Genomic DNA, 12,980 nt, shown 5'->3' with positions numbered 1-12,980 from the left:
CTGATCAGCTATAATGTTATGACCCAAATATAAAGTGGTAAGGCTGTGATTAGGAGTGTAAGTATGGATACAGACTGCCTAGAATCCTGGCTTTGCTACTTGCTGAATACATGATTCTGGCCAAGTCACTTACCCTCTGTGCTGCCGTTCTTTCATCTGCAAAAAGAAGATGATAGGATTGTTTATGCATGTAAAGGGCTTCTGGAATAGTTTCTGCACATACCAGGTGTTCAGTATATATTAGCTACTATTATTCTTTACGTTGTTGTGGTTGTCCCAGCAAAACAATTTCCTAATCTGCCCACATGTAGTTCTTACCATTGGCTTCGCCATCCAGATCCTTCAATGGGTGCTATTTTGGACAACTACTTCATGACAAGCAATAGACAAGGACTTGGGAATCCACTGCCTATATTTCACAAACAACCCTGGAATTGCTATTGTTGTATTTCTCAGAAGAAACTGATGCTTAGTCCAAGGTCACACTGTTGACAAGTAGTAGTCCAGAGATCTGAATGAGGCCTCTCTGGCTCCAACAGCATGTTTTTTCAATCTCAACCTATTTTATTTTTATATCCATATTTGATCTTTGCTGATTAGTTGTTTATCTCACCTTTCTGGTTAGAAGGAAAACTCTATGGAAAGGAAGGCTGCCTAGTTCACCACTAGTAGATGGTACCTGCAAGGTAGAGCCCAGGATCTTTAGAGTAACTTTCAAGGCCCCCAGGGTCTGATCCTTGCCTACCTCTCCAATCTTATCTCTTCTCACTCTCCTCCACTGCTCTGTCTTTGCTATACTCCCTTTCCCTTATTTAATTCTTCACTGTTCTTCAAAGGAGTCATCCCCTCCTACAACTACATATCTCTGACCTTGCCACCTATTCTGCTTTCCGTGCTCCCCTCTCCTCTGCTCATGCTATGTGAGAGCTCAGGCTTTTCCTTTAAGACTCACCTCAGAAAAGTAATATCATCACTTATAGAGGGAAGGTACAGTAAGTGAAAGCTTCATTGAAACCCATTCCAACTTGACCTTTATTTATAGCATTTCTCTACTTTTATAGAATGGGGATAAGGTATGTATTTACTTCCTTTCTTACAAGGTATAAGCCTTCTCCCAAATTTCCAACTGAAGTCTCATTCTCCCAATATTCACTGACTTCAGATTCTCTGCCAAACTTACTTAGAGAGAGCTCACCCTCTGAAGATAGCTGACCACATCCTTAAATATGTACAATTATTCCTGCTCCCCAAATGCAGCTTGGGTATTTAACAAGATAATTTGAATTTGGAACCAGAGCCATAGATGTGCTTGAATATAGCAATTTGAAGCATACTGAATAAATGCAGCCAAAGACCTTTTGTACATCTTAACTCCTAGTTTGAGCTCGGTTTTCTCCAACTGCTCTTGAAAGCATAAGTTCAACTGCGTTGAGTCTCTTGGGGCTGAGCTGTATATGTGTGCACATAATTATTATGTTCTAGTTTATGACCCATTCACTCCAAATAACCACACATACCTGACCTCATGCCTGCTTTGGGAAACTGGGACAATCAACCTCAGCATACTTGCATTACGTGTCCTGGAAATGAAATAGACAAGAGAAGGCAGTTTTGTAAGTCCTTTGACAAAGGATGACTCTTTGAACTCTTAAAGAAAAATTTTAAAGAGGCCACATTAGAGTAATATTCTTATCAGAGCTGTAGAAATGATTTTGCAAAAGAGGATTTGTATTTTAGTTTAAGGAATATTTGCACAGCTAGACATATTAACTGGCTCTTTGTAAAATATAAGCTTTGTTGGTGTTGCAGAAAGAACACACGGATAAAGATGGACCTAAGATAAATTCCAGTTCTGATACATGCTGTGTAACTTTGAGCAAATATCTTAAACTTCATGAAACCTCAGTTATTTCAGCTGTAAGATGAGAATAGTAATAATTTTGAATGCCTGGAGGAGCTGTAATCATTAAAAGACATTATCTATGCTACTTGCCTTGGAAACTAGAGCCTTAGTGATGACAGAAGAAGTGAATATAGGGAATTATAACAGAGAGAAGAAAGTCTGTCCTATGACTGGCAGACAGTCCAGCTAAAGTTGGGTAGGACCTCAACTTCTGGATCTAGGTCCCTGCTCTGAAAGCCCAGTGGCCTAGTCATGACAATCCCAGAGGTGATCAATTTCAGAGAAACTAACCAAAATGAATGTGAAGGTAGATAAGAGAAATCTACTGTAATTGGAAAGTTGAACTTGAACCCCATCTTGAAACTCGGTTGGTAAATTGCATAGCAATTTATCTAAAAATGTGAAGAGGTCCTTATTGGTAGTTACTTCAGAACTTCAACTGAATTGTGGGTAGGTAGTAGAGAATGCTGAGAGCTCTTCAAAAGAAAATGGAAAAGTGTGCGTGAGTGTGCATGTGTGTGTGTGTGTGTGTGTGTGTGTCCAGGTAGATAGACAGGTAGTTCTGAAAGGGAAAGAGTAGAGAATACAGGAGAGGGATGGTAGAGAGAGAAATGACTATAATAGTGTAAGAAGATAAGGATATCTAAGGTTCAACTTAAAGTTACTTGCACTGAGCTAAAGTGCCATAATCTCAAAACTGCAGGGAAAGTCTCCATGCCTACTCTGGTTTTATGCATCTTGTACATTTATTGTGGTTATGAAGGAAAGAGATTGAGTTTCCTGAATCAGTGGAAGACAAAGGTAAATGGAAGATAAAGGAACAGCCACAAGACACAAAATGAGGAAAGACTGCAAAATTTGGGCTCAAGAATGTAAGTGCACTGACTTTTCCCCACCATGAAGATTTCTCAGATATATTAGGAAGAGTATTAAATTTTCCATAAGGCATAGAATAGGGGATTGAGACAATCTTATCTAGAACTTTAGGGGGAGATAAAGATGTAACATTTTTAATGATTTAAAAAATGTACTCCAGGAATGAGGTTACTTGAAATCATCATGATGAGTGGATGCTTTCTCTGTCCTCACTCTCCTAAGAAACCTGTCTTAATCAGAAGTTTACTTAGATGAGTAAAAAGTCAAACTATAGGAATGTAATGATCTTGAGGAAAGTTCTCTAAGATAACTTCTGGATGTTCATAAAATAGGGATGACTTTGGCAAATAAAGAATGACCTAGCCAACATGTATTGACCAAGATGTCCTGTCCTCCAGGCAGTGCTGGAATATATTGACCACATCTTTATCTGTTTCGTTCTCTTGGATGTACAATTCTGATTAACTTCAGTTTGCACTTTTCCCTCTCTTACTTTTATTAGTACCACTGTCTATGACTCAACCTTATCATGCTGGTGTAACCCAGACTTTGCTAAAGCACTCAGCTTAAAGCACCCCTTTCAATCCTTACCACCAGATTGCAGTAACCTCTTGAGTCATTTCAACTATGTTGCTTTAGGCTGCTTCTTTTAAGGCTGGCTAATTTCCTTTATCATGTGCTGCTTTGTAGTTTAGCCTTTGGAGGGTAATCTTATTTTTTCTTGTTCCCAAATCTTGTTGTAGCTCTGAATATGGAATACTAGTGTAATGAACTTGGCACCTTGTTGATATTCAACAAATATTAATCCTTTCTTTTTTCTTTGGGGGATAAAAAAACCATTGGAATCTATTAATGAACAAAGATTTAATAAGTGCTGGAAGAGAGTAGTGAGTTAATAACAGAACTGCCTTATAAAATATACTGGAAAAGTAAGTTAAGAACTGTTACATGTTTTATGAAGAAGACTAATAATATAGATTGCAACTTGGTTCCAGTGGTATTGTTGAGACTGAATGAGAAGATTATGGACCACAATTGTAATAGATCTGGGGGAAATTTTTTTATTCTAAAGTTGTCTGGAAGTTAACCTGAGTTAGTATGAACCCAAGGAAATAAAGAATTGTTAAAACTGCTCATACCACTAATATAATACGTTACTACCATATGTTTATTTTTGTACATCTGTCTCCTCTACTACTCTGTGAAATCCTTGAAGGCAGGATCTATCTCTAACTAATCTTCTATCCCTAATATGTACCAGTGCTTACTTCACAATGATACTCAATAGATGCTTATGGAATGTATGTTGAATACACAATTGAAATTTCCTTTTAAGAAATTAGCTTGTCAATGGAATAACTATATCCATTTTGTTCTATTACTATGTAAACATTCAGCCCTCTTGGTGCATTTCTCTCCAGGGACTAATATTTCTCCTCTTTGAGTTTAGACTTTTTGTAAGGAATGAGGAAACAAGGTTTGGAAATTTGAGGTGGGGAAAGAAAATTTTTTCTTCTAGGTTTGATTTTTTTTTTTAGTTTGTTTTACTTTGAGAGGATTACTCAGGATTCAAATACTGAAATATTTACTACTTATCAAAAGGACCCCTCCAAAATGCTAGGAAACATCAAAATAAGCAAAGATATTTGACTGATACAGAATTCTAACAGACTCAGAGAATCTCCACTTCATTTATCATATATGCTGATGCTGCCCAAACCTCCATGTCCACGGGAAGAAAATAACACAGGCTTCCCATGGGTTATGGGATGGCTCTAAGCAGCCAGCAAAGGATTGGGTTCCTGGATGGGGAAGAATGGGTGGGAAATGAATGTGTATTGTGCCTCTACTTTGAGCCAGGTGTTATGGTCAGATGGTTTTCTATGGCTTGGTTCAATCCTATAAGAAAAACACTATTCTGATTCCCATTCTGGAAATATGGAAACTGATGTACTCACAGTCACTCAGCTAGTAAGTAAGCTTATGTATTTTCTATGGAGCACTTGATTAGAATATACATTTCCAGGCCTCCACCTGGAACTCTTGACTAAGTGTGGGATAGGGATTAAGCATTTAAAGAATCACACCAGATAGTTTTTATGACCAAACAAGGTTTGAATTTCATGCTGCACCAATCTACCTTCCCAGAGATATCCCACGCGTCAAAATATACCTAGTGTCAAAATAGCTCAACAGATATGGGGCAAAAGACTTTAAATATCTCCATCACAATCTCTATCATCTCCTTTCCCTTACATTCTTTCATTCATCCACTTCATTTTATGAACAATAAAAATATGTTCATGTCATGTCAATTCAGCTTAAAGCACCGTTTTCTACAGATTAGCCCTGGCAAGATTCCCCTCTCTAAAAATTCTGAAGTACACTCTGGAGAGCATTTCGGTTGGTCAATCTCATTCTATAAACTTTAGGCAAAAAAAGAGTGAATCAAATGACTATCCACATTAATGTGGCTTGAAGGGACCTGAAAGTTCTTTCTTAACTCTTCCTCTTCATCTCTGGCTTTTTGTTTCTCTGGATCAGTTTTCACATCTCTATTTCTCTGAGATGTGTGTGGGTAATCTATGAATCTATCTTTTGCCACTAAGGTTTGAAGTGCTTATGAGTTCTCATTTATTAAGATGAGTCTTCTAAGACCCTCTCTATAGATAGATTACTCTGGAGCAGTCAACTCTTAAGCCAGTGTTTGTGAAACATTTCTCTTTAAGTTCCCCTAATGACAGGAAATTTCCTTGTGCCTCTGGTTGCTGTGCAAACAAAACTGTAAGATTCTACAAAAAGCATAGAATTCATTTAAAGTTTTCTATTTCATCTTAATATTTCATGTGTATTTGGCTTTCTAATTAAAAATATATCCACATTTGCTTTAATACAAAAATTCTATATACTGGATATCTTTAAATACATTTGTATCCCCATTTATTATATAATTATATACATACATGTATTTTTTTTCTTATCTGAAGGTTTTGCCATCCCTGTGTATGGATGAAGATACATGGCATTCATATACCACCATGCATTAACACCATAGCCTAAATACATTTTCTAGATCAGTTAACTTTCCAAGAAAATGTGACCCAAGATAGGAATTCTTTAAATAGGAAATGGGAAAGTCCTAAGCAAAAAAGTTCCAGAGTTTGTGTGTACCCTGATGCTGAACGTTAAATGAAAATTACCCAATCTGTTGACCAGTCAATTGGAGTAGAGGTATCACTTAGGGTCAGACTCTGCTTCCCAAGTCTCTCTCTCTCTCTCTCTCTCAACTTCAGATTGAGTAGTCAAGCCTAAATTATTTTCCAGATTACATGTTGCTTCCAAAAACACTGTCACATTTGATCTTCATAATAGAAGTAACAAAACAAATTGCTACCCACACTGAACAGAGAAAATGAGGAACAGCAAGATTACAAAACTTTCCCAGAAACATAGATCTTTCTAGTCTCTCTCCACCCTCCCACATTTCTTCTGTACCCAGCAATACCTTAGATATTTTCAGAAGTATAAGTCATATTTAGTAAATTATGGCTGAACTGATTTTATTATTCCAATTTAACAAGATTGTGAGTGCAATGCTTAGAAATGCTGCTCAATTCTTCTACCCTTCTGAGTCTGGTATTACAAAAACTCATGCTCTATTGAAAAAATGTTAATGATAATTTGACTAATAATATTTGTGTACCTCCCCACAAAGCAGTTTTCAGAGTATAAATATAGAACTGTGCACTGCCCAAATGAAACAGCTTCTCCTGAGTTATCGCTGAAAAATCAAGAGACTATATTTTTAAGTTCCAAAGGGCTAGACTGAAGTCAATATTTGTAAATATTAACTACCATATTTTTTCTTCTGAGTAGTCCAATCTGATAACAAGGAAACCAAATTGGATTGGGATCTGTGTTAAATAAAACTCTCCATTTACATGAAATGTGCTTTTTAGCCAGAATGGATGAGGGTATAAAAATGAGGCACAATCCAGCTCAAAGAGGCCTTGACTCTTTATCGTCCATCAGTTAAGGTGAAAAACTCACTGAAACTCCAGTGAGATTGGATTTAACATAAACTTCCTCAGCTGAATTCCATTATTGCTAAAGTAACTAGAAGGAAACCATTTAAATATTTTCCAGAATGCCAATATTGGGGTTTATTCAGCTTTTAACTAATAGAATTTTGAGAAGTGTTCATACTCAAAGTGTCAAGAATTGCTTAAGCTTTATATCTAGAAAGAACATTAAAGAGTGTTATTCAAATTTCCTCCTAATGAAAGACATCTTAATAGAACTGAACAAAATTCTTCTTCAAATGTCCAGTAATGGACATTATTACTTCCCAAGAAACTTCATTCCATTGTTGGTCATAAAGTTATGTTGGTAGATAAAAACCAAAGTGAAGTGAAGTAACTGTGAGGGGATACTGTAGCCCCCAGTCAGAGAAAAGCCAGATCGATACATTTCTCACATACCTCTTACAGTATAGGTTTGATACGGTCATGGTGAGAGCAGTTAATAATTCAAACATCTGCTAGAAATCTCATTCAGTTAAAAGAAAAACATGTAATAAGTTCTTAACTCACCCACTGATAATTTCCACTTTCAGAATACAGAGGAAAAGAAATACTATGGGGACATTATTCTTAAGAAGCAATTACTGGTTGTGTGGAAAGTATTTAAACTTGAAAAAAAGATTATTACATTGTATTAAATTTCATATAAATGAGAAAATCAGCATGTTACAGAATTGGACATGAGGCAACTATCAAAAAGCCAAAAAAAAAAATTTGAGTAATCTCAAGATATTCATTCACTTATCCAATTACCTTTTCATTATTTGATATTTATTGAGCACTTACTGTGTGCCAAGCTCTGTGAAGTGCCAGAGAATAAAGATGATAATATAGTCTCTAACCAAAGGAGTTTGCAATCTAGCTGACAAGACAAATAAATCAAGGATTCAGGCCTGTGATGATAACTTTGATAAAGTTGTGCCTTCTTGGTTTTACTCTTCTCCTGTATACATTATAGGATTTGGGCAAGGAGTTCTTTGAATCTCCTTATGGTTCCAAGTCAATGATTCCTGAGTACTTATGGGCAACTATATCATTAGTTTGAGGATTTATTCCAATCCTCATTTGAATTCAGCACAAACAGTTTTAAAACACCTGTCGAGGAGATTCAAGGTGGCAGAGAAGTAGGCGGATGTGGAGTTCATCTCTCTACATGGATATATCAGGTATATATCTATAGATGCAACAATTCTCACAGAACACTGGCTGAAAACTAGCAGAAGACCTTGGACACCAGAAAGGACTATAAAGATCCTTGCATAATTGAGTAAGATGTAAATAAAGAAGGGAGAAGAAGGAGGAGAGGAAGCGGGATGGGACCTGCACCCTGGGGTGGGGGAGCTGAAGCAGAAGAGAGATTCTCAAATTGGGGAAACCCCCTCTCTGACGGGGAAACCCCCTCTCCAATGGAGAAATCAATTGGGATAGAAGGGAAGCATTTGAGGCTGTCAGAAGAGGGTGAAGCAGCCAATCTGTGGCAGATGGGACAGAGTAAGAAATACACAGATGGTCCATACCATGGCCCTATGTGCCCCAGACTGGGACGTGTGTTCACAGCTGTGCAAGGGGGCTGGGAGCTGGTGCGTGGGGATTGGAGAACAAGCCCAGAGTAAGAACTGCTGTTGGCTGTGGGGAGAGAAACTGAGTGGACTGGAGGGAGGAAATTTGCAGCAGGGAATGCCTATGGAGAAGACTGGACTGCCATGGAAGCAGAGCACTATTGCTGAGTCACAAGCAGCGGGAGGAGCTCCTATTTTAGCCTCTCACTCCTCACACACGGGCACCTGCCAATGACAATAAAATAAGCCTGCTTGGGTCTGGCTCTTGTGAGTGGCTGCTGAGGAATAAAAAAAGCCCACTCAGAGATGGCTCTCATGCATGGCTGCAGGGCAATAAAAAAAAAAAAAAAGCCCTCTAAGGGCTGACTCTCACACACCTGCTGCCAGGTGTCAGAAAATCCCCAGCCAGGGCTGAACCTCACGTGCCTAGGCCAGGTGCCAGAAAAGGCCCCCACTAGGGCCATATTCCCTTGCGCCCATGGCCACTGGCTCCCCTGTACACTTAGCACTGCCAGGGCTCCCGTGATCCAAGCAGTCATACCACCACTGTACGCAGTGCTCACAGGGCCAGACCCAAGAGCTCCAAGGCAGCCTCAGGACCATACTCCTGTGGGTGGACCACATGCGGAGGTGGGGATAAAACTAAAGGTGAACCCCAGTGATGGGGTGACTAAGGAAGAAGATCGAAAATCATTCCATCAGCTGTACAAGCTACAGATTAAATCCTCACGATCAGTTAGGTAGACCCTGCGTCTATGGAATATCTGAGTATACAATGAGTGTTCCCACAAATGAAAACAGTCTAGCTCTGGCAGCTGTGGACTTTGGGGGCAAGCACACGCAGCAATTGGGCCAGATCAGAGTCTGAGTGATCCCCACAGGGCCCTCAGTAGGTCCAGACACCAGCCCAGAGGAAGAGGAGAGCCTCTTGAGGAGGCGGAGGTGGGCTGTGGCTCATGGCATATGCAAGGACAGTTACATCAGAGACCCCAGGGAAACATAATTATTACTATTAATTTTATTATGTTTGGATTCATTCTGTTGTTGGTTCTAGCTGTTTGGGGGAGGGGATTCTTTTTCTTTCTCTTTTTGTTTGTTGTTGTTTTAGTGTTTTTTATTTTTTTGTCTTTTGGGAATCTCTGTGATTTATAACATATTTTTATTTTTTATTCTTATTTTTTATACATTTCTATTTTTACTTTGCTTTTCTGTTATTCTGTGTTCTTTCTCCCTTTTTTCCTTCCTCTTTTTCATTAATATAATTTTTCTTTCTCTTTTTATACTTCCATTTATACTTTGCTTTTCTGTTGTCCTGTGTTTTTCTCTTTTTATTTTATTATTATTATTATTTTAATCATTTTTATCAGTTTGTTCTGTTTCCTTGCTTTATTCTTCAGCTGGTGCACTGCTTTGGTTTTGTTTTTAGGTTATGTGTTTTTGTTAGTTTTAATCCTAATTGTCTGATTTCATTTTTGAGTTCTACTATTTGTTTCATTGTTCTATTGCTTTTGTTTTCTTTGGCTCTGTTTTTGTTTCTTTTACATGTGTGTGTTTCCTGGTTTCTGATTTTGCTTGTTTTATTGTGTTCTTACCATTTCCCTGGGGTTTTGTTTGTCTTTTTTTTTCATATTTTCTCTTTTGTTTCTTTTATATTTCTGCTTCTACATTGCTTTTCTGTTGTTCTCTCCTCCTTCTCCTTTCTCTTTCTCTCTTTTTTTAAATACCATTTTTGTCAGTTTCTTTTGTTTCTTTGCTTCATTCTTCAGTTAGCACTCTGCTTTGATTTTGCTTTTTGCTTTTGGGTTTTTGTCAGCTTTCTTCTTAATTGTTCAATTTCATTCTTAGGTTCTTTTGTTTGTCTGGTTGTTCTCTTGCTTTGATTTATTTGGTTCTGTTTTGTTTCTTTGTGTGTGTGTTTCCTTGTTTCTGTTTCTCTTTGTTTGATTTAACTTTTTACCATTTGTCTGGGGTTTTGTTAGTCTTTTCTTTTTTTTTTTTAATCTCATTTATTGCCAGGATGAGTGACTTGCAGGGTCTTGGTCCCTCAACCAGAAGTCAGGCCTGAGACTCTGGAGTGGGAGCACCAAATCCAGGATACTGGACCACTAGTGAATTCCTGGTCCCAGGAAAGACTGATCAACAGAGCTTTCATGGAGGCCTCTATCTGAATCCAAGACCCAGCTACACCCAACTGCCAGCAGCTGCCAGTGCTGGACACCTCACACCAACAACAAACAAGACAGGAAAACAAAACTAACCATCAGTACACAGACCACCTAAAGTCATACTAAGCTCACAGAGACCCCAAAACACACCACCAGACATGGCCCTGCTCATCAGAGGGAAAAGTCTCAGCTCCACCAACCAGAATGCCGACACCAGACCCTCACATCAGGAAACCGACACAAGACACTGGACCAACCCCACCACTGGGGCAGAGAATAGAAGCAAGAGGAGCTACGACCCTGCAGCCTAAGGAAAGGAGACCTCAAATACTGTAAATTAGACAAAATGAGAAGACAGAGAAATATCTTAGAGGCAAAGGAGCAAGATAAAAGCCCACAAGACCAAATAAATGAAGAGGAAATAAACAAACAACCTGAGAAATAATTCAGAGTAATGATAGTAAAGATGATCCAAAATCTTGGAAATAGAATAGAGAAAATACAAGAAACGTTTAACAAGGACCTAGAAGAACTAAAGAGCAAACAAACAGTAATGAACAATGTAATAACTGAAATAAAAATTACTCTAGAAGGAATCAGTAGGAGAATAACTGAGTCAGAAGAATGGATAAGTGAGCTGGAGAAAGGTAGAAATAACTGCCGCAGAACAGAATAACGAAAAAAGAATGAAAAGAAGGGAGGACAGTCTCAGAGACCTCTGGGACAACATGAATCAAACCAACATTTGAATTATAGGCGTCCCAGAAGAAGAAGAAAAAAAGAAAGGGTCTGAGAAAATATTTGAAGAGATTATAGTTGAAAGCTTCCCCAACATGGGAAAGGAAATAGTCAATAAAGTCCAGGAAGCGTAGAGAGTCCCATACAGGATAAATCCAAGGAAAAACATGCTGAGACACATATTAATCAAACTAACAAAAATTAAACACAAAGAAAAAGATATTAAAAGAAACAAGGGAAAAGCAACAAATAACATACAAGGGTCCCCCATAACATTAACAGCTGATCTTTCATCAGGAGCTCTACAGGACAGAAGGGAGTGGCAATATATATATATTTGAAGTGATGAAAGGGAAAAATCTACAACCAAGATTACTCTACCCAGCAAGGATCCCTTTCAGATTTGATGGGGAAATCAGCTTTACAGACAAGAAAACTTAACAGAATTCAGCCCCACCAAAACCAGCTTTACAACAAATGCTAAAGGAACTTCTCTAGTCAGAAAACACAAGAGAAGCAGCCAGAGAGAAGATGGCGGAAGAGTAAAATGCAGAGATCACCTTCCTCCCCACAGATACATCAGAAATATATCTACACGTGGAACTGCTCCTATAGAACACCCACTGAATCCTGACAGAAGACCTCAGACCTTCCAAAAGGCAAGAAACACCCCACGTACCTGGGTAGGGCAAAAGAAAAAAGAAAAAACAGAGACAAAAGAATAGGGATGGGACCTGCACCAGTGGGAGGGAGCTGTGAAGGAGGAAAGGTGTGAATACAGCCTGAAGGGGTTAGTGCACCACGGCTAGCCTGGAGGGAGTCCGGGAGAAGTCTGGAGCTGCCGAAGAGACAAGAGACTTTTTCTTGCCTCTTTGTTTCCTGGGGAGAGGAGAGGGGATTAAGTGCACCACTTAAAGGAGCTCCAGAGACAGCCTCAGAGCTGCCGAAGAGACAAGAGACTTTTTCTTGCCTCTTTGTTTCCTGGTGTGTGAGGAGAGGGGATTAAGTGTGCTGCTTAAAGGAGCACCAGAAACGGGAACGAGCCGCAGCTATCAGCACGGACCCCAGAGACGGTCATGGGACGCTAAGGCTGCTGCTGCAGCCACCAAGAAAGCTGTGTGCAAGCAAAGGTCACTCTCCACACCTCCCCTCATGGGAGCCTGTGCAGCCCGCCACTGCCAGGGTCCCGTGATCCAGGGACAACTTCTCCAGGAGAATGCACGGCGCACCTCAGGCTGGTGCAAAGTCATGCTGGCCTCTGCCACTGCAGGCTCACCTCACATCCGTACCCCTCCCTCCTCCCAGCCTGAGTGAGCCAGAGCCCCTGAATCAGCTGTTCCTTTAACCCCGTCCTGTTTGAGCAAAGAGCAGACGCCCTCAGGAGACCTATACACAGAGGCAGGGCCAAATCCAATGCTGAACCCCAGGAGCTGTGTGAAAAAAAGAAGAGAAAGGGAAAACTCTCCCAGCACCCTCAGAAGCAGTGGATTAAAGCTCGACAATCAACTTGATATGCACTGCATCTGTGGAATACCTGAATAGACAGCGAATCATCCCAAATTGAGGAGGTGGACTTTGGGAGCAAGATATATTATTTTTTTTCCCCTTTTTCTCTTTTTGTGAGTGTGTATGTGTATGCTTCTGTGTGAGATTTTGT

This window comes from Physeter macrocephalus, chromosome 7 (assembly GCF_002837175.3).
Source record: "Physeter macrocephalus isolate SW-GA chromosome 7, ASM283717v5, whole genome shotgun sequence".
NCBI lineage: Eukaryota > Metazoa > Chordata > Mammalia > Artiodactyla > Physeteridae > Physeter > Physeter macrocephalus.
Note: the sequence above shows the minus strand (reverse complement) of the source record.